Source organism: Pangasianodon hypophthalmus, chromosome 17 (assembly GCF_027358585.1).
Source record: "Pangasianodon hypophthalmus isolate fPanHyp1 chromosome 17, fPanHyp1.pri, whole genome shotgun sequence".
Taxonomy (NCBI): domain Eukaryota; kingdom Metazoa; phylum Chordata; class Actinopteri; order Siluriformes; family Pangasiidae; genus Pangasianodon; species Pangasianodon hypophthalmus.
The window spans coordinates 19,684,110-19,706,535 of record NC_069726.1 but is presented as its reverse complement, the minus strand read 5'-3'; positions in this window follow the sequence as shown (position 1 = coordinate 19,706,535).

The following is a 22,426-nucleotide window of genomic DNA, read 5'->3' as shown; positions in this document are numbered from 1 at the left end:
CCATGGGGAGCCATCTAGGAAGGAAATCAGGTCCAAGAACCATACTCGGCCCGGCCAGAACGGGGCTACTAACAGTAGGTGAATTCCGTCCCGGCGCACTCTCTCCAGAACTCCCAGGAGCAGAGCGACCGGAGGAAAGGCGTACAGATGCAGCCTCGGCCACGGCTGTACCATGGCATCCAGTCCAAGAGGAGCTGGATGAGTCAGAGAGAACCAAAGGGGACAGTGCGACGTCGCAAACAAATCCACCTGGGCTCTGCCGAACATACGCCATATGAGCTCCACCACCTTGGGGTGGAGTCTCCATTCCCCAGGCACCGGCCCCTGCCTCGATAGGGCGTCCGCTCCCACATTGAGATAACCAGGGATGTAGGCTGCTCTCAATGAGAGGAGCTTCCCTTGGGACCACACAAGGATCTGGCGCGCCAGCCTGTAAAGGGGGCGTGAACGCAGATCTCCCTGGCGGTTGATGTAAGAGACCACCGTCGTGTTGTCGGTGCGCACCAACACGTGGCGGCCTCTTAGGTCTGGGAGAAAGTGTTTCAGAGCCAGAAACACGGACAGCATCTCAAGGCAGTTGATGTGCCAAGTGAGATGGCCGCCGCTCCACAGACCACGGGCAGGACGGCCACTGATGACCGCTCCCCATCCGGTGAGGGACGCATCCGACGCTAGCACTACGCGGCGACCAGGAGCTCCCAGGACCGGGCCCTGAGACAAGAACCCAGGTTCTCTCCACACAGCTAAGGCACGGCGGCATCGCCTCGTGACCTTGATCATGCAGAGCGGGTTTCCTCTGTTTCGGAAAAACCCCCTGGTCTTGAGCCACCACTGTAGGGGTCTCATGTGCAGCAGGCCAAAAGGTATCACGTTGGACGCAGCTGCCAATAGGCCCAGCAGTCTCTGAAACTGCTTTACAGTGAGTGACCGGCCTACTTTCACTCTCGCGACCGCTGTCAGGACCGACTCGATCCGAGCAGGAGACAAACGTGCCTGCATCGTGGTCGAATCCCACACGACGCCTAGAATAAGCGGTTCTCTGAGCTGGAGAAAGCACGCTTTTCTCGGCATTTAGTCTTAACCCCAGTTCCTTCATATGGGCGAGAACGACATCTCGATGCCGAGCCGCCATCTGCTCTGAATGAGCAAAAATCAACCAGTCGTCGATGTAATTCAGTATGCGGATGCCCTGTAGTCGCATAGGAGCCAAGGCAGCATCCACGCACTTCGTGAAGGTGCGGGGTGAGAGTGCTAGGCTGAAGGGAAGAACCCGATACTGGTAAGCTTCGCCCCCAAAAGCGAACCTCAGGAACTTCCTGTGTGGGGGAAGGACCTGATCTGAGACACGACCTGAGTGACCGTAAGCATCCTGAACTTCAGTCGTGCGACTGAGAGGTTCAATTGCCGCAAGTCCAAAATGGGATGCAGCCCTCCCCCCTTCTTGGGAATAATGAAGGTACCGGCTGTAGAACCCGGACTCTCTGTCGTGAGGAGGGAACACCTCGATGGCCTCCTTCCTCAGGAGAGTGTGTACTTCCTGCTCCAATACCAGAGCCTGCTCGAGACCCACCACAGTGGGAAGAACCCCAGAAAAACGAGGCAGAGGCGAGCCGAACTGAATTCGGTAGCCTCTTTCTACAGTACGCAGGACCCAATGAGACACATTCGGCAGAAGTTTCCACGCTGCCAGAAAGCTCACTAAGGGAATCAGTCTCTCGAGACTGACCTCTGGTGCAATAGAAGCGGTTAGCTGGGTGCCCTGAGGCGGCAAACCGACAGGGGGTAAATGAACTAACCGCTGCGAAGGCCTCAGAAGAGGCCGCGAGCCTCCCAGACCCGCTACGTTGCCGGGCGAGAACTGGGAGGGGCGCTCGGCGGAGACCGCTGCGCCCTGAAGCACCATAGGTGGCAGTGTTGGCAGATCGACCTCCTGAGGGCACTGGGGGAGACCCCTCCTGAGGCACCGTGAGATGAGTCGCGCGAGGGGCCCGCCCTCGGAAGCCCTGGGCCAAAACCATCAGGGCTTCTTAGCTGCAGCCCTTCTGGACATGAGGATGGTCTTGGGGGAGCACGGGAGGCGACGCTCTGTTTTTGGGCCTCCCTGTAGGAGGGGGCCATACACCACGTTTTCACAGAGGTGTCAATGCAAGTGAAGGAGGCAATCATTACACAGAAAAAACAAAACAGACTAATCATTTACATTTATGGCATTTGGCAGACGCCCTTATCCAGAGCAACTTAGAGAAGAACACTCTGGAGGAGGTCATTGTCATTGTCAAAATCTACAATCAATAGACACCTTCACGAATGTAAGTACAGATGGTTTACCTTAAGATGGAAACCACCGGTAACACTCAAGAACAGAAAGGCCAGATTAGAGATTTTGTTAGAGGCCAGATTTTGTTAGAAAACCTTAAAAATAAAGCTTGCCCAGTTTTGGAACAGGATCAACTTGTAGCAGAATGCTGGGAAGAGAAGAGTATAGAGAAGGAAAGGAAGGGTTCATGTGCCAAAGCATACCACATCATCTGTCAAACATGATGGAGCAGTGTTATGGCATGTGCATTTATGGCTGCCAGTGGAACTGGGTCACTGGTGTTTATTGATGATGTGACTGCTAGTAGAAGTAGCAGAATGAATTCTGAAGTGTATAGAGCTATATTTCACAGTACAGATGGATAATGACACAAAACATACCATGAAAGCAGCCCAAGAGCTTCTTAAGGAGCTTCTAAGCTTCTTTCTTTCTTAAAGAAATTAAATGTTCTTAATTGTCCGATGTCTCAACCCAACTGAGCCTGCTTTTCACTTACTCAAGACAAAACTAAGGGCAGAAAGACCCACATACAGACAGCAACTCAAGGCAGCTACACTAAAGGCCTGGCAAAGCATCACAAGGGAGGAAACTCAGCATTTGGGGACGTCCATGGGTTCGCTATTTCAGGCAGTCATTGACTGCAAAGGATTTCCATTTAAGTATTAAAAATAATCCTAATGTTTATGATTATATTAGTTTGTCCACTTACTTTATTAAAAAGGAGGGACTCTGCAGAAAATGGCTGTAATTCCTAAACAGTTAATGCAATCTTTTTGTTGAACCCCTTGAATTAAAGCTAAAATTTACACTTACACATCACATCCTAAATGCTTCAATTCAAATCTGTTGTGGTGGTGTAAAGAGGCAAAATTATGAAAATTGTATCACTGTTCAAATACTTATGGACCTGACTGTACCTCATTTTCAGTTCAAAACTGTAATCACAATGAGCAAATTAGGTATATCCTTAACCTCTCGTCAACCTTTAAGAAAATTTTTTGTGTTGAATGTGTCGAACATTCTCTCACAAAAGACACAAAAAAATTACGAATACACACACCATAAACTCAAACAAAACATACTTGTGTAATCATTCGATACCAAAGAGAAAAATACACTGTGATTGTATTTTGAAATCTCCAGAAGGCTTCACAGTAAATTAAGGACTGTTAAATCAACTGTTTCAATCTCTAAGTCAGTGATTTATATACAAAAGATGAAGATGGAACAACGGTGTGTTTTTACCTGTGGGTGTTGCAGATGAACATGTAGAGTTCTCTATGAAGTAAAAACAATAGCATGATAAAAATGAAATAATAAAAACAGTTTATCATCTTTAACTTACAGAACTGTGTTATATGCAATTTAGTGCAAAAAATGTTGAGTGCTGTTGTTTTATTTGTTGTAATTTTGGTAAAATTTTCTTTTTGTATTACTATCATGCTAGCAAGCTAAACCTCTCTAAGTACCAGGAGTTGAAGAGAGAAAAGCGATTATTTTATGCTAATGAAGTAATGAGAGACACGTTTATTTTTTAATGTAAAATGTCATACATACTAGACAGCTCACTGATTGGTTGGCAGAAATGTCCTCACAGACAGCTCACAGACAGTTAAAGTGCAAGTGTTAAAGACTAACAACAGGAAGAAAGAAAAGTTAAAGCTATAACTATATATACACCTTAGGAATAATAAAAGAAATAAAATTATATAAAATCATAATGTGTAATGTGGTGTTGTGCAGTCTGTCAGCCACTGGTATGAACGACCTTCGGTAGCGTTCCTTCCTACACTGGGGGTGTAGCAGTCTGCTGCTGAAAGAGCTACACATTGTCTCCACAGTCCCATATTGGGGCTGAGAGGTGTTGTTCATAATAGATGTCAGCTTGGATAATATCTCACCCACCTCCTCCACAAAGCCTAGTGGGCAGCCCAGGACAGAGCTGGCTCTCCTAACCAGCTTGTTCAGTCTCTTCCTGTCCCGCTCTGTACTGCCTCCCACCCAGCAGACTACAGCGTAGAGAATTGCGGAGGCCACCACAGTATTGAAAAATGTCCTTAATAATGTCCTGCACACTCCAAAGGACCCTAGTCTCCTCAGCAGGTGGAGGCGACTCTGGCCCTTCTTGTACAGAGCATCAGTGTTATCCAGCCAGTCCAGTCTATTGTTTAAGTGGACACCTAGGTACTTGAACCTATCCATTAACTCAATGTACAAGCCCTGGATGGTCACTGGTATGTGGTGCGGTGTTCTCCTTCTCCGGAAGTCAATCACCATCTCCTTCGTCTTACTGGTGTTCATGTGCAAGTGGTTACACTCACACCTGTCAACAAAGTCCTTGATGACGTCCCTGTATTCTTGTTCATTCTCATCAGATACACATCCAACAATGGCTGTATCATCTGAGAACTTTTGGAGGTGGCAGGTGTTAGTGTTATAAGTGAAGTCCGAGGTGTACAGTGTGAAAAGGAACGGGGAGAGCACCATGCCCTAGGGAGCCCCGGTGTTGCAGACTACCACCTCAGACACACAGTCATGCAACCTTACATACTGTGGTCTGTTGGTGAGGTAGTCGATTGTCCATGCAGCCAGGTGATCATCCACCCCCGATCGCTCCAGCTTCCCACACAGCAGTGTTAGCTGTATCGTGTTGAAAGCACTGGAGAAGTCAAAGAACATGACTCTAACAGTGCTCCTGGTGGTCTCCAGGTGAATCAGTGCCCGGTGCAGCAGGTAGTTCACTGCATCGTCCACACCGATGCCAGGCCGATATGCAAACTGCAATGGGTCGAGCACTGTGCTCACTAAGGAACGGAGGTGACAGAGGATGATCCTCTCCATGGTCTTCATCAGGTGGGAGGTTAAGGCAACAGGTCTGAACAGCAGTCTGGGGCTGATTCCATCCGGCCCTGCAGTCTTCCTTGACTTTATCTTCCTTAGTTCACACCTCACTTGATCTGTTGTTAAGGAGAGGGGGGTGAGAGAGGACTGAGATGAGTGAATGGGGGTGAAAGGTTGTGAAAGACTAGGAGGGGCAGTGAGGGGAAGTGTAGTGAGGTGTAAGTGAGGTGGAGGTGAAGACAGTCCGGGAAGGGGTTGGTTGCTGGTCTGGAGTAGGGTGGAGAGGGAGAACGCTGGGTGGGAGAATAAGTGGGAACAGAGACAACTCATTTGCCCAGAGCTGATCACCGTTTACTGATCCTCTTCCGCCACTCTGACCATGCTGTGAGATGTTTTTCAGTCCTCTCCACACATTACGGACATTGTTTTGCGTTAACTGCTCCTCCAGCTTCCTCCTGTAGCTGTCCTTCCACCGTCTCATCTTGTATTTGAGTTCCTTCTGACTTCTCTTAAGCTCCTCTTTATCCCCTGAAGTAAAAGCACTCTTCTTCTGATTTAGCAGGTCATTGAGCTCAGGGGTCACCCAGGGTTTGTTATTGGAGAAACACTGCACCCTCCTGAATGGTACAGTTTTCTTCACACAGAAATTTATATAATCTGTAGTGCAGTGGGTGAGACCATCAACGTCCTCGCCATGAAAGCTGCAGAGTGTCTCCCAGTCTGTAGTATCAAAACAGTCCCTCAGTCTCTCACTGGCCTCCTCGGATCAGATCTTCACAGACTTTTTCTGTGGTGGTTCTCTCTTAACTCTGTGTGTGTATTCAGGAAGCAGACGGATGAGGTTGTGATCCGAACGGCCCAGCAGGGGTAGGGGGAAGGAGCTGTATGCATCCTTTACATCTGCATACAGCAGGTCTAATGTTTTATTGTCTCTGGTGTGGCATTGAACGTATTGTGTGAATGTGGGAAGAGTGGAAGATAGGCAGGCATGGTTGAAGTCACCAGAAATGAGAAGGTGAGACTGCGGGTGCAGGGTCTGGAACTGAGTTACAACACTGTGTAATAGCTCGCATGCAGCGGTGGCATCGGCTGAAGGAGGTACGTACACATTTATTGCAATGACGTGTGAAAACTCCATCGGAAGATAATCGAATGCTGACACCAAGTAACTCAATGTCCTTGGTGCAGCATTGTTCCTTAACACTGATATGCGCTGGGTTGCTCTACAAAGTGCTATACAAAGTAAAATATCTAAAGCCCATGATCTACTTTTAACACTTATTACTATGGTGCTTTATTTTTACCTTTGGTCAGTTTTCATTTCTGAATTGAACAGGTGTTTTAAAAATAACCACTAAGACAGACATTCTTCAGAAAAATATGAAAACTGACCAATCATGAAGTATTGGAAGAGCATTCATCACACATGCTCAATTTCCATGTTAAGTATAATACATACTAGACAGCTCACTGATTGGTTGGCAGAAGCTTCCATCATTTGGAATAGCTTTGATGCAGCTACATGAGGCATTGGTGATGTCATCACAAGATCCATATACTGTGCACTTTTCACACGGCCAGAAATACTGATCCTCACACCTGCACTGATATTCAGTACCATTCAAACTGCACACTGTGGAAGACAAAATCATGACAATGTTTGTCGTTTTGCCCAATATTTTAATATAATTTCCCTATGTATCTGTTACAATAGGCAAAGGCATTGTCTAAAATGTTCTATAGGATGTTATTGACTGAAATGTAGGCTTACATGATAAACCGCTTTAACAAAGGTCTTAAACAATAACACATTTTGACTGAGAGATTCAGCAGACAGAGAAAATCAGTTACCTGTAGTGATGTTCATTTCAGTGATATTGATGTTACTATCTATTAAGGGAAAACTGGGTGTCTGCAAAAGGCTCTTCAGTAGTATCAGGACTGTTATGTCTACTGCATCAATCTCAATCTCAATCAGATATTCAGCTGAGGGAAAGGTGAAAAGAAGTTCTGCATAAATATACTATATTTTTGTCGTCTAAAGAGAAGGAACACAGGCGAAAATTTCCACATGTTCTTGCAGTTCCTGGTGTGGGTTTGTTTTACCTGTGGGTGTTACAGCTGGACACGTAGAGTTATCTATGAAGTAAAAACAACAGAATGATTAAAAGATTCTAATAAATACTTTTTATTTAGCTTACTCTCACTTAGAGAATTTTATGATAAGGAACATATCTTCAAATGTGTTTAATGCAATACAGAGCTAAAAATCTATAGAATTTTATGTCTTTTTGACATTCATTATTAGTGTGTCACGGGATCATGGGTTCACCGGGCTCTTCTGGCCGTGTTGTGCACTACCACTGATTAGCTCATTAGTTTCAGCTGCCACTCATTTACTGCTTTATTTAAGCCTCAGTGTTTGTCCTGTCTTTGTCAGTTCGTTATTGTCGTGTCTGTGTTCTGTGCAGCTTCCACGGTCGCTCTGTTCCCGGAACCCTGCACCCCGGTGGATTACTGTCTTCTAGCCTGGATCATAGGACTGTTTATTTCCCGTTGCAGCCGAGTGCTACTCAGAAACCTGCCACCACCGCACCCACGTTTGTCCACCCACAGTACTCTGTCTGTGACTCTCTCTCCAGCTCTTTAATAAATATTTCACTCGCACTTGAATCCGCCTTGTATCTCCTGACAAAACGAACTGACCTTAAAATGGATTCAGCGAGTGCCTCAGACGTCAGCGACTTCCTCTCGAACATGGCCGCGCGTCTTGAAAGACAAGACAAGCAGATGGTCGCTACAGGTCGTGCGGTGCAAGCCTTAGTAGCGCAGGTCTCCGAGCTCACTGACCAGGTTCAACTTCTCAGAACCGAGCCTGCAACATCACCCGCTGCGCCAGCTCCCCAGCGTTTACCCCCATTTCGCCACTCTCCACTCAACCCGAGCCACGCCTACCACCTTCCGCGTCATACTCTGGTGAGCCGCGTCTCTGCCAAGCCTTTCTCACCAGGTGCTCATTGTTTTTCTCGCTCCAACCCCAGACTTTTTCTACCGAGCGGTCTAAGGTGGCTCTGGTGCTGACACTGCTGTCTGGGAAGGCGGCTTTGTGGTGGACAGCGGTGTGGGAGAACCAACATCCGTGCTGTTCCTCGTTCCAGGCGCTAGCCGAGGAGATGAAGAGAGTTTTTGATCGTGCTGTGACGGGACGTGAAGCGGCTCGGAGGCTGGCCGATTTACGTCAAGGTGAGCTCTCTGTCTCTGATTACTCCATCGAATTCCGCACCCTGGCGGCTGAGTGCAACAGGAGCAGTGGGATATGTTCCTGCATGGCCTGGCAGATTGCATCCAGAAGGAGATCTTCATGCTGGCGCTTCCAACGACCCTGGATGAGCTTATTGCTCTCGCCATTCGGGTGGACGCGCGCCTGCAGCAGCAGGAACAACAGGGGCTACGACGCGCAGTTCCAGCAGCCACAGATCTCCTTGCCCTTTTTCCCACCGATGCGGCCAGCCCAGCGTACGATCCAGAGCCAATGCAGGTGGGTAGAGCTCGGCTATCCCGGGAGGAGAAGGATCGCCGCCGGACAAGAGGTTTGTGTCTCTACTGTGTCCCATATTGCCTCGGTCTGCCCATTAAAATCCAATGCCCGGCAGTAGGTCGGAGGTTACTGTCGAGTGGTATTTCTGCGGGTAAAACCTCTTCCACCACTCTCCTCCCGGTTCGGCTGCAGTGGGGAAGCACCCTTCATCCCGGTCATGCCGCTGATTCCCTGCTGGCTCCTGTGGTCCTTGGTCACCCCTGGCTCACACTCCATAACCCTCACATTGATTGGCATTCTAATACACTTTTATTGTGGAGTGAACAGTGTCATGCTAATTGTCTTGTGTCTGCTTGTTCGTCTGTGTCTAGTTCTGTTTTCCAGAAGGAATCGGTGGACCTGTCTAACGTGCCTAAGGAGTACAAGGAAGGAAGTGTTCAGTAAGTCTCGGGCCGCTTCTCTCCCTCCGCACCGTCCCTATGACTGTGCCATAGATTTATTGCCAGGTAAGTCTCCGCCTAAAGGCAAGCTTTACTCGCTCTCTGCCCCTGAGAGGGAGGCCATGGAGAAATATATTTCTGATCCTTTGGCAGCCGGGCTCATCCGTCATTCCTCTTCCCCCGCAGGCGCCGGGTCCTTTTTTGTGGTTAAAAAAGGACGAATCTCTCCGGCCGTGTATTGATTACCGGGGGCTGAACAGCATCACGGTAAGAAACACTTATCCCTTGCCGCTGATGTCTTCAGCTTTCGAGCGGCTGCAGGGGGCATCTTTTTTCACCAAATTGGACCTGCGCAACGCCTATCATCTGGTTCGCATAAGGGAGGGGGATGAGTGGAAACCTGCCTTTAATACCCCCAGGTGGCATTTCGAATACCTGGTTATGCCGTTTGGCCTGTCTAACGCTCCAGCGGTTTTCCAGGCACTCGTGATTGACGTGCTGAGAGATATGGTTGACCAGTTCATATATGTCTACCTGGATGACATACTGATTTTTTCCTCCTCTCTCCAGGAACATGTTCTGCACATCAGACGAGTGCTCCTTCGGCTGCTCGAGAATGGGCTTTTTGTCAAGGCGGAGAAATGCGTTTTTCATGCACAGTCAGTCCCGTTTTTGGGGTTCATCGTTTCATCCGAGGGGGTGCGCATGGATCCCGACAAGATCAAGGCTGTGGTGGATTGGCCAACCCCTGACTCCCGCAAGGCCCTGCAGAGGTTTCTGGGGTTCGCCAATTTTTACCAGCGTTTTATTCGCAACTTCAGCCAACTAACCGCCCCTCTGACTGCCTTAACCTCCTCCAAGACTGCGTTCAGGTGGTCTAGCGCAGCCCACGCTGCATTTTCTAACCTCAAGAGCCGCTTTGTTTCGGCCCCTATTCTCATTGCCCCTGACCCTTCGCGTCAGTTTGTGGTGGAGGTCGATGCTTTGGAGGTGGGGGTTGGCGCGGTTCTTTCCCAGCGCTCCTCCGCGGACAGAAAGATGCATCCTTGCGCCTTTTTTTCTCATCGTTTGTCCATCGCCGAACAGAATTATGACATTGGTAATAGAGAGTTGTTGGCAATTAAGTTGGCCTTGGAGGAGTGGCGTTATTGGTTGGAAGGGTCGGGGGTGCCTTTTATCGTCTGAATGGATCATAAGAACCTTGAATACATCAGGTTGGCCGAACGTCTCAACTCCAGGCAGGCTCAGTGGGCTCTTTTTTTCGGTCGCTTCATCTTTTCCATCATACCGTCCGGGCTCTAAAAACATCAAGCCCGATGCTTTGTCCCGCGTTTTTGATTGTTCCGATCAACAGACCACTCCCGAGCTTATTTTACCTGAGAGACTTGTGGTCTCCAGCATCACTTGGGAGATTGAGTCTAAGGTCCGCACGGCCTTACAAGGGGTAACGCCTCCGTCCGGGTGCCCACCGGGTCAGTTATTTGTGCCGGAGGTTTTAAGGTCCGACGTCATCCGCTGGAGCCATTGCTCTAAGGTTGCTTGTCATCCAGGGATTAATCTTTCCGCCTTTTTGATCAAACAACAGTTCTGGTGGCCATTGATGGCTCGTGACATTCGGGATTTTGTTTTGGCCTGTTCAGTCTGTGCTAGTTGTAAGACTTCCAATCGTCCCACGGAGGGTCTCCTTCAACCGCTGTCTGTCCCTTCGAGACCCTGGTCCCACATAGCACTAGATTTCGTTTCCGCCCTACCTCCGTCCCAGGGTAACACGGTGGTTTTGACCGTGGTGGACCGGTTCTCGAAGGCGGCCCATTTTATTCCCCTGCCCAAATTGAGCGAGTGTTACGATGTTTGGTTTCTCAGAACCCATCCTCTTGGAGCCAACAGCTCCCTTGTGTGGAGTACGCACACAATTCATTGCCAGTGTCATCCACGGGCCTCTCTCTGTTTGAGTGTAGCTTAGGGTACCAGCCACCTATTTTTCCTAGTCTGGAATCTGAAGTCGCGGTCCCCTCTGCCCACGCTTTCGTCCAGAAGTGTCGCCGCAAGTGGAGAACTGCTCGTCAGACGCTTCTCCGGGTGGGTGAGTGCTCGAAGGCTCAGGCTGATCGCCACCGGTCGAAGCCTACGTTGTCGGTCAAAAAGTGTGGCTTTTTAGTAAAGATATTCCGCTTGGCTCCGTATCTAGTAAGTTGGCCCCTGAATTCATTGGCCCATTCACTGTAACTAAAGCTTCTTAGCGCAGTGGCAGTCCGCCTCAAACTGCCTCCAGCGTACAGGAGAATCTATCCCATTTTTATGTAGCCAAATTGATTTTTATGAATTGAATTTTATGTAGCCGTTTTTCACTCTTCTATTAATCTGCCGGCCCCCGTGAAAATGTTCTTCAGTAGTATCAGGACTGTTATGTCTACTGCATCAATCTCAATCTCAATCAGATATTCAGCTGAGGGAAAGGTGAAAAGAAGTTCTGCATAAATATACTATATTTTTGTCGTCTAAATTGCAAAGAGAAGGAACACAGGCGAAAATTTCCACATGTTCTTGCAGTTCCTGGAGTGGGTTTGTTTTACCTGTGGGTGTTACAGCTGGACACGTAGAGTTATCTATGAAGTAAAAACAACAGAATGATTAAAAGATTCTAATAAATACTTTTTATTTAGCTTACTCTCACTTAGAGAAATTTATGATAAGGAACATATCTTCAAATGTGTTTAATGCAATACAGTGATAAATATCTAGAGAATTTGATTTCTTTTTGACATTCATTATTAGTGGGCCGTATTTTTAAACTTGGTCAGTTTTTATTTTTGTGTTGAACAGGGATTTAGAAATGACCACTAAGACAGACATCATTCACAATATTATTAAAACTGACCAATGTGTACTACTGAAGTATCGGAAGAGCATTCATCACACATGCTCAGTTTCCATGTTACATATAATACATACTAGACAGCTCACTGATTGGTTGGCAGAAGCGTCCATCATATGGAATAGCGTTGATGCAGCTACATGAGGCATTGGTGATGTCATCACAAGCCCCATATACTGTGCACTTTTCACACGGCCAGAAATACTGATCCTCACACCTGCACTGATATTCAGTACCATTCAAACTGCACACTGTGGAAGACAAAATCATGACACTGTTTCTTTTGTTGCTAAATATTTTAACTTATTCTCACTACATATCTGTTACAATAGGTAAAGACATTCTCTAAAATGCTCTATATGACTTTATTGACTGTACAGTTGGCTCACGTGATAAACTGCTTTAACAAAGGTCTTAAACAATAACACATTTTGACTGTGAGATTCAGCAGACAGAAAAAATCAGTTACCTGTAGTGATGTTCATTTCAGTGATATTGATGTTACTATCTATTAAGGGAAAATTGGATGTCTGCAAAAGGTTCCTTAAGAGTTTCAGGACTGTTATATCTACTGCACCAATCTCAATCTCAATCAGATATTCAGCTGAGGGAAAGGTCAAAAGACGTTCGGCATGAATATACACTAACATTGTACTCAAAATTTGAAAATAAAGGAAGACAGGTGAGATTTTGCACATATTCTTTTAGTTACTGGAGTGTGTTTGTTTTACCTGTGGATGTTACAGGTGGACATGTAGAGTTATCTGTAAAATGACAACAACAGCATGATTAAAAAGTACTAATAAGTACAGGTTAGCTAAACCACCCTAATTAGGAGAACTGTGCCATGAGAATTATCGTGTCAGACATATTAAGTGCTATACAAAGTTAAATATCTAAAGCCCATGATCGACTTTTAACACTTATTAATATGGTGCCTTATTTTTACCTTTGGTCAGTTTTCATTTCTGTATTGAACAGGTGTTTTAAAAATGACCACAAAGACAGACATTCTTCAGAAAACTATGAAAACGGACCAATGATGAAGTATTGGAAGAGCATTCATCACATATGCTCAATTTCCATGTTACATATAATACATACTAGCCAGCTCACTGATTGGTTGGCAGAAGCGTCCATCATTTGGAATAGAGTTGATGCAGCTACATGAGGCATTGGTGATGTCATCACAAGCCCCATATACTGTGCACTTTTCACACGGCCAGAAATACTGATCCTCACACCTGCACTGATATTCAGTACCATTCAAACTGCACACTGTGGAAGACAAAATCATAACAATGTTTGTCTTTTTTGCCAAATATTTTAATATAATTTCCCTATGTATCTGTTACAATATGTAAAGGCAATGTTTTAAATGTTCTATATGATGTTATTGACTGTAATGTAGGCTTACATGATAAACTGCTATAACAAAGGTCTTAAAGAATAAAACACTTTGACTGTGAGATTCAGCAGACAGAGAAAATCAGTTACCTGTAGTGATGTTCATTTCAGTGATATTGATGTTACTATCTATTAAGGGAAAACTGGATGTCTGCAAAAGGTTCTTCAGTAGTATCAGGACTGTTATGTCTACTGCATCAATCTCAATCTCAATCAGATATTCAGCTGAGGGAAAGGTGAAAAGAAGTTCTGCATAAATATACTATATTTTTGTTGTCTAAATTGCAAAGAGAAGGAACACAGGTAAAAATTTCCACATGTTCTTGCAGTTCCTGGAGTGGGTTTGTTTTACCTGTGGGTGTTACAGCTGGACATGTAGAGTTATCTATGAAGTAAAAACAACAGAATGATTAAAAGATTCTAATAAATACTTTTTATTTAGCTTACTCTCACTTAGAGAAATTTATGATAAGGAACATATCTTCAAACGTGTTTAATGCAACACAGAGATAAAAATCTAGAGACTTTTATGTCTTTTTGACATTCATTATTAGTGGGCCTTATTTTTAAGTTTGGTCAGTTTTTATTTTTGTGTTCAACAATGATGAAGTATAGGAAGATCATTCATCACACATGCTCAATTTCCATGTGACACATAATACATACTAGACAGCTCACTGATTGGTTGGCAGAAGCGTCCATCATTTGGAATAGCGTTGATGCAGCTACATGAGGCATTGGTGATGTCATCACAAGCCCCATATACTGTGCACTTTTCACACGGCCAGAAATACTGATCCTCACACCTGCACTGATATTCAGTACCATTCAAACTGCACACTGTGGAAGACAAAATCATGACAAGGTTTCTTTTGTTGCTAAATATTTTAACTTATTCTCACTACATATCTGTTACAATAGGTAAAGACATTCTCTAAAATGCTCTATATGACTTTATTGACTGTACAGTTGGCTCACGTGATAAACTGCTATAACACACGTATTAAACAATAACACATTTTGACTGTGAGATTCAGCAGACAGAGAAAAATCAGTTACCTGTAGTGATGTTCATTTCAGTGATATTGATGTTACTATCTATTAAGGGAAAATTGGATGTCTGCAAAAGGCTCCTTAAGAGATTGAGGACTGTTATGTCTACTGCGTCAATCTCAATCTCAATCAGATATTCAGCTGAGGGAAAGGTGAAAAGAAGTTCGGCATGAATATACACTAACATTGTACTCAAAATTTCAAAATAAAGGAAGACAGGTGAGATTTTGCACATATTCTTTTAGTTACTGGAGTGTGTTTGTTTTACCTGTGGAGGGTACAGCTGGACATGTAGAGTTATCTATACAATGAAAAAAACAGCATGATTAAAAGGTACTAATAAGTACAGGTTAGCTAAAAATGACAAAAAAGACCGACATTCTTCAGAAAACTATTAAAATTGACGAATGATGAAGTATGGGAAGAGCATTCATCACACATGCTCAGTTTCCATGTTACATATCATACATACTAGACAGCTCACTGATTGGTCGGCAGAAGCGTCCATCATTTGGAATAGCGTTGATGCAGCTACATGAGGCATTGGTGATGTCATCACAAGCCCCATATACTGTGCACTTTTCACACGGCCAGAAATACTGATCCTCACACCTGCACTGATATTCAGTACCATTCAAACTGCACACTGTGGAAGACAAAATCATGACAAGGTTTCTTTTGTTGCTAAATATTTTAACTTATTCTCGCTACATATCTGTTACAATAGGTAAAGACATTCTCTAAAATGCTCTATATGACTTTATTGACTGTACAATTGGCTCAAGCGATAAACTGCTATAACACACGTATTAAACAATAACACATTTTGACTGTGAGATTCAGCAGACAGAGAAAAATCAGTTACCTGTAGTGATGTTCATTTCAGTGATATTGATGTTACTATCTATTAAGGGAAAACTGGATGTCTGCAAAAGGTTCTTGAGTAGTATCAGGACTGTTATGTCTACTGCATCAATCTCAATCTCAATCAGATATTCAGCTGAGGGAAAGGTGAAAAGAAGTTCTGCATAAATGTACTATAATTTTGTCGTCTAAATTGCAAAGAGAAGGAACACAGGCGAAAATTTCCACATATTCTTGCAGTTCCTGGAGTGGGTTTGTTTTACCTGTGGGTGTTACAGCTGGACACGTAGAGTTATCTATGAAGTAAAAACAACAGAATGATTAAAAGATTCTAATAAATACTTTTTATTTAGCTTACTCTCACTTAGAGAAATTTATGATAAGGAACATATCTTCAAATGTGTTTAATGCAATACAGTGCTAAATATCTAGAGAATTTGATTTCTTTTTGACATTCATTATTAGTGGGCCTTATTTTTAAATTTAGTCAGTTTTTATTTTTGTGTTCAACAATGATGAAGTATTGGAAGAGCATTCATCACACATGCTCAGTTTCCATGTTACATATCATACATACTAGACAGCTCACTGATTGGTCGGCAGAAGCGTCCATCATTTGGAATAGCGTTGATGCAGCTACATGAGGCATTGGTGATGTCATCACAAGCCCCATATACTGTGCACTTTTCACACGGCCAGAAATACTGATCCTCACACCTGCACTGATATTCAGTACCATTCAAACTGCACACTGTGGAAGACAAAATCATGACACTGTTTCTTTTGTTGCTAAATATTTTAACTTATTCTCGCTACATATCTGTTACAATAGGTAAAGACATTCTCTAAAATGCTCTATATGACTTTATTGACTGTACAGTTGGCTCACGTGATAAACTGCTATAACACACGTATTAAACAATAACACATTTTGACTGTGAGATTCAGCAGACAGAGAAAAATCAGTTACCTGTAGTGATGTTCATTTCAGTGATATTGATGTTACTATCTATTAAGGGAAAATTGGATGTCTGCAAAAGGCTCCTTAAGAGTTTCAGGACTGTTATGTCCACTGCGTCAATCTCAATCTCAATCAGATATTCAGCTGAGGGAAAGGTGAAAAGAAGTTCGGCATGAATATACACTAACATTGTACTCAAAATTGCAAAATACAGGAAGACAGGTGAGATTTTGCACATATTCTTTTAGTTACTGGAGTGTGTTTGTTTTACCTGTGGAGGGTACAGCTGGACATGTAGAGTTATCTATACAATGAAAAAAACAGCATGATTAAAAGGTACTAATAAGTACAGGTTAGCTAAAAATGACAAAAAAGACCAACATTCTTCAGAAAACTATTAAAATTGACGAATGATGAAGTATGGGAAGAGCATTCATCACACATGCTCAGTTTCCATGCTACACATAATACATACTAGACAGCTCACTGATTGGTCGGCAGAAGCGTCCATCATTTGGAATAGTGTTGATGCAGCTACATGAGGCATTGGTAATGTCATCACAAGCCCCATATACTGTGCACTTTTCACACGGCCAGAAATACTGATCCTCACACCTGCACTGATATTCAGTACCATTCAAACTGCACACTGTGGAAGACAAAATCATGACAAGGTTTCTTTTGTTGCTAAATATTTTAACTTATTCTCGCTACATATCTGTAACAATAGGTAAAGACATTCTCTAAAATGCTCTATATGACATTATTGACTGTACAATTGGCTCAAGCGATAAACTGCTATAACAAATGTGTTAAACAATAACACATTTTGACTGTGAGATTCAGCAGACAGAGAAAAATCAGTTACCTGTAGTGATGTTCATTTCAGTGATATTGATGTTACTATCTATTAAGGGAAAACTGGACGTCCGCAAAAGGTTCTTCAGTAGTATCAGGACTGTTATGTCTACTGCATCAATCTCAATCTCAATCAGATATTCAGCTGAGGGAAAGGTGAAAAGAAGTTCTGCATAAATGTACTGTAATTTTGTCGTCTAAATTGCAAAGAGAAGGAACACAGGCGAAAATTTCCACATATTCTTGCAGTTCCTGGAGTGGGTTTGTTTTACCTGTGGGTGTTACAGCTGGACACGTAGAGTTATCTATGAAGTAAAAACAACAGAATGATTAAAAGATTCTAATAAATACTTTTTATTTAGCTTACTCTCACTTAGAGAAATTTATGATAAGGAACATATCTTCAAATGTGTTTAATGCAATACAGTGCTAAATATCTAGAGAATTTGATTTCTTTTTGACATTCATTATTAGTGGGCCTTATTTTTAAATTTGGTCAGTTTTTATTTTTGTGTTCAACAATGATGAAGTATTGGAAAAGCATTCATCACACATGCTCAGTTTCCATGTTAGATATCATACATACTAGACAGCTCACTGATTGGTTGGCAGAAGCGGCCATCATTTGGAATAGCGTTGATGCAGCTACATGAGGCATTGGTGATGTCATCACAAGCCCCATATACTGTGCACTTTTCACACGGCCAGAAATACTGATCCTCACACCTGCACTGATATTCAGTACCATTCAAACTGCACACTGTGGAAGACAAAATCATGACAAGGGTTCTTTTGTTGCTAAATATTTTAACTTATTCTCGCTACATATCTGTTACAATAGGTAAAGACATTCTCTAAAATGCTCTGTATGACTTTATTGACTGTACAATTGGCTCACGTGATAAACTGCTATAACACACGTATTAAACAATAACACATTTTGACTGTGAGATTCAGCAGACAGAGAAAAATCAGTTACCTGTAGTGATGTTCATTTCAGTGATATTGATGTTACTATCTATTAAGGGAAAATTGGATGTCTGCAAAAGGCTCCTTAAGAGATTGAGGACTGTTATGTCTACTGCATCAATCTCAATCTCAATCAGATATTCAGCTGAGGGAAAGGTGAAAAGAAGTTCGGCATGAATATACACTAACATGGTACTCAAAATTTCAAAATAAAGGAAGACAGGTGAGATTTTGCACATATTCTTTTAGTTACTGGAGTGTGTTTGTTTTACCTGTGGAGGGTACAGCTGGACATGTAGAGTTATCTATACAATGAAAAAAACAGCATGATTAAAAGGTACTAATAAGTACAGGTTAGCTAAAAATGACAAAAAAGACCGACATTCTTCAGAAAACTATTAAAATTGACGAATGATGAAGTATGGGAAGAGCATTCATCACACATGCTCAGTTTCCATGTTACACGTAATACATACTAGACAGCTCACTGATTGGTTGGCAGAAGCGTCCATCATTTGGAATAGCGTTGATGCAGCTACATGAGGCATTGGTGATGTCATCACAAGCCCCATATACTGTGCACTTTTCACACGGCCAGAAATACTGATCCTCACACCTGCACTGATATTCAGTACCATTCAAACTGCACACTGTGGAAGACAAAATCATGACAAGGTTTCTTTTGTTGCTAAATATTTTAACTTATTCTCGCTACATATCTGTTACAATAGGTAAAGACATTCTCTAAAATGCTCTATATGACTTTATTGACTGTACAGTTGGCTCACGTGATAAACTGCTATAACACACGTATTAAACAATAACACATTTTGACTGTGAGATTCAGCAGACAGAGAAAAATCAGTTACCTGTAGTGATGTTCATTTCAGTGATATTGATGTTACTATCTATTAAGGGAAAATTGGATGTCTGCAAAAGGCTCCTTAAGAGATTGAGGACTGTTATGTCTACTGCATCAATCTCAATCTCAATCAGATATTCAGCTGAGGGAAAGGTGAAAAGAAGTTCGGCATGAATATACACTAACATGGTACTCAAAATTTCAAAATAAAGGAAGACAGGTGAGATTTTGCACATATTCTTTTAGTTACTGGAGTGTGTTTGTTTTACCTGTGGAGGGTACAGCTGGACATGTAGAGTTATCTATACAATGAAAAAAACAGCATGATTAAAAGGTACTAATAAGTACAGGTTAGCTAAAAATGACAAAAAAGACCGACATTCTTCAGAAAACTATTAAAATTGACGAATGATGAAGTATGGGAAGAGCATTCATCACACATGCTCAGTTTCCATGTTACACGTAATACATACTAGACAGCTCACTGATTGGTTGGCAGAAGCGTCCATCATTTGGAATAGCGTTGATGCAGCTACATGAGGCATTGGTGATGTCATCACAAGCCCCATATACTGTGCACTTTTCACACGGCCAGAAATACTGATCCTCACACCTGCACTGATATTCAGTACCATTCAAACTGCACACTGTGGAAGACAAAATCATGACAAGGTTTCTTTTGTTGCTAAATATTTTAACTTATTCTCGCTACATATCTGTTACAATAGGTAAAGACATTCTCTAAAATGCTCTATATGACTTTATTGACTGTACAGTTGGCTCACGTGATAAACTGCTATAACACACGTATTAAACAATAACACATTTTGACTGTGAGATTCAGCAGACAGAGAAAAATCAGTTACCTGTAGTGATGTTCATTTCAGTGATATTGATGTTACTATCTATTAAGGGAAAATTGGATGTCTGCAAAAGGCTCCTTAAGAGATTGAGGACTGTTATGTCTACTGCATCAATCTCAATCTCAATCAGATATTCAGCTGAGGGAAAGGTGAAAAGAAGTTCGGCATGAATATACACTAACATGGTACTCAAAATTGCAAAATACAGGAAGACAGGTGAGATTTTGCACATATTCTTTTAGTTACTGGAGTGTGTTTGTTTTACCTGTGGAGGGTACAGCTGGACATGTAGCGTTATCTATACAATGAAAAAAACAGCATGATTAAAAGGTACTAATAAGTACAGGTTAGCTAAAAATGACAAAAAAGACCGACATTCTTCAGAAAACTATTAAAATTGACGAATGATGAAGTATGGGAAGAGCATTGATCACACATGCTCAGTTTCCACGTTACACATAATACATACTAGACAGCTCACTGATTGGTCGGCAGAAGCGTCCATCATTTGGAATAGCGTTGATGCAGCTACATGAGGCATTGGTGATGTCATCACAAGCCCCATATACTGTGCACTTTTCACACGGCCAGAAATACTGATCCTCACACCTGCACTGATATTCAGTACCATTCAAACTGCACACTGTGGAAGACAAAATCATGACAAGGTTTCTTTTGTTGCTAAATATTTTAACTTATTCTCGCTACATATCTGTTACAATAGGTAAAGACATTCTCTAAAATGCTCTATATGACTTTATTGACTGTACAGTTGGCTGACGTGATAAACTGCTATAACACACGTATTAAACAATAACACATTTTGACTGTGAGATTCAGCAGACAGAGAAAAATCAGTTACCTGTAGTGATGTTCATTTCAGTGATATTGATGTTACTATCTATTAAGGGAAAACTGGATGTCTGCAAAAGGTTCTTGAGTAGTATCAGGACTGTTATGTCTACTGCATCAATCTCAATCTCAATCAGATATTCAGCTGAGGGAAGGGTGAAAAGAAGTTCTGCATAAATGTACTATAATTTTGTCGTCTAAATTGCAAAGAGAAGGAACACAGGCGAAAATTTCCACATGTTCTTGCAGTTCCTGGAGTGGGTTTGTTTTACCTGTGGGTGTTACAGCTGGACACGTAGAGTTATCTATGAAGTAAAAACAACAGAATGATTAAAAGATTCTAATAAATACTTTTTATTTAGCTTACTCTCACTTAGAGAAATTTATGATAAGGAACAAATCTTCAAATGTGGTTAATGCAATAGAGTGCAAAATATCTAGAGAATCTGATCTCTTTTTGACATTCATTGTTAGTGGGCCTTATTTTTAAATTTGGTCAGTTTTTATTTTTGTGTTCAACAATGATGAAGTATGGGAAGAGCATTCATCACACATGCTCAGTTTCCATGTTACACGTAATACATACTAGACAGCTGACTGATTGGTCGGCAGAAGCGTCCATCATTTGGAATAGCGTTGATGCAGCTACATGAGGCATTGGTAATGTCATCACAAGCCCCATATACTGTGCACTTTTCACACGGCCAGAAATACTGATCCTCACACCTGCACTGATATTCAGTGCCATTCAAACTGCACACTGTGGAAGACAAAATCATGACACTGTTTCTTTTGTTGCAAAATATTTTAACTTATTCTCGCTACATATCTGTTACAATAGGTAAAGACATTCTCTAAAATGCTCTATATGACTTTATTGACTGTAAAGTTGGCTCACGTGATAAACTGCTATAACACACGTATTAAACAATAACACATTTTGACTGTGAGATTCAGCAGACAGAGAAAAATCAGTTACCTGTAGTGATGTTCATTTCAGTGATATTGATGTTACTATCTATTAAGGGAAAATTGGATGTCTGCAAAAGGCTCCTTAAGATATTGAGGACTGTTATGTCTACTGCGTCAATCTCAATCTCAATCAGATATTCAGCTGAGGGAAAGGTGAAAAGAAGTTCTGCATAAATGTACTATAATTTTGTCGTCTAAATTGCAAAGAGAAGGAACACAGGCGAAAATTTCCACATATTCTTGCAGTTCCTGGAGTGGGTTTGTTTTACCTGTGGGTGTTACAGCTGGACACGTAGAGTTATCTATGAAGTAAAAACAACAGAATGATTAAAAGATTCTAATAAATACTTTTTATTTAGCTTACTCTCACTTAGAGAAATTTATGATAAGGAACATATCTTCAAATGTGTTTAATGCAATACAGTGCTAAATATCTAGAGAATTTGATTTCTTTTTGACATTCATTATTAGTTGGCCTTATTTTTAAATTTGGTCAGTTTTTATTTTTTTGTTCAACAATGATGAAGTATGGGAAGAGCATTCATCACACATGCTCAGTTTCCATGTTACATATCATACATACTAGACAGCTCACTGATTGGTCGGCAGAAGCGTCCATCATTTGGAATAGCGTTGATGCAGCTACATGAGGCATTGGTAATGTCATCACAAGCCCCATATACTGTGCACTTTTCACACGGCCAGAAATACTGATCCTCACACCTGCACTGATATTCAGTGCCATTCAAACTGC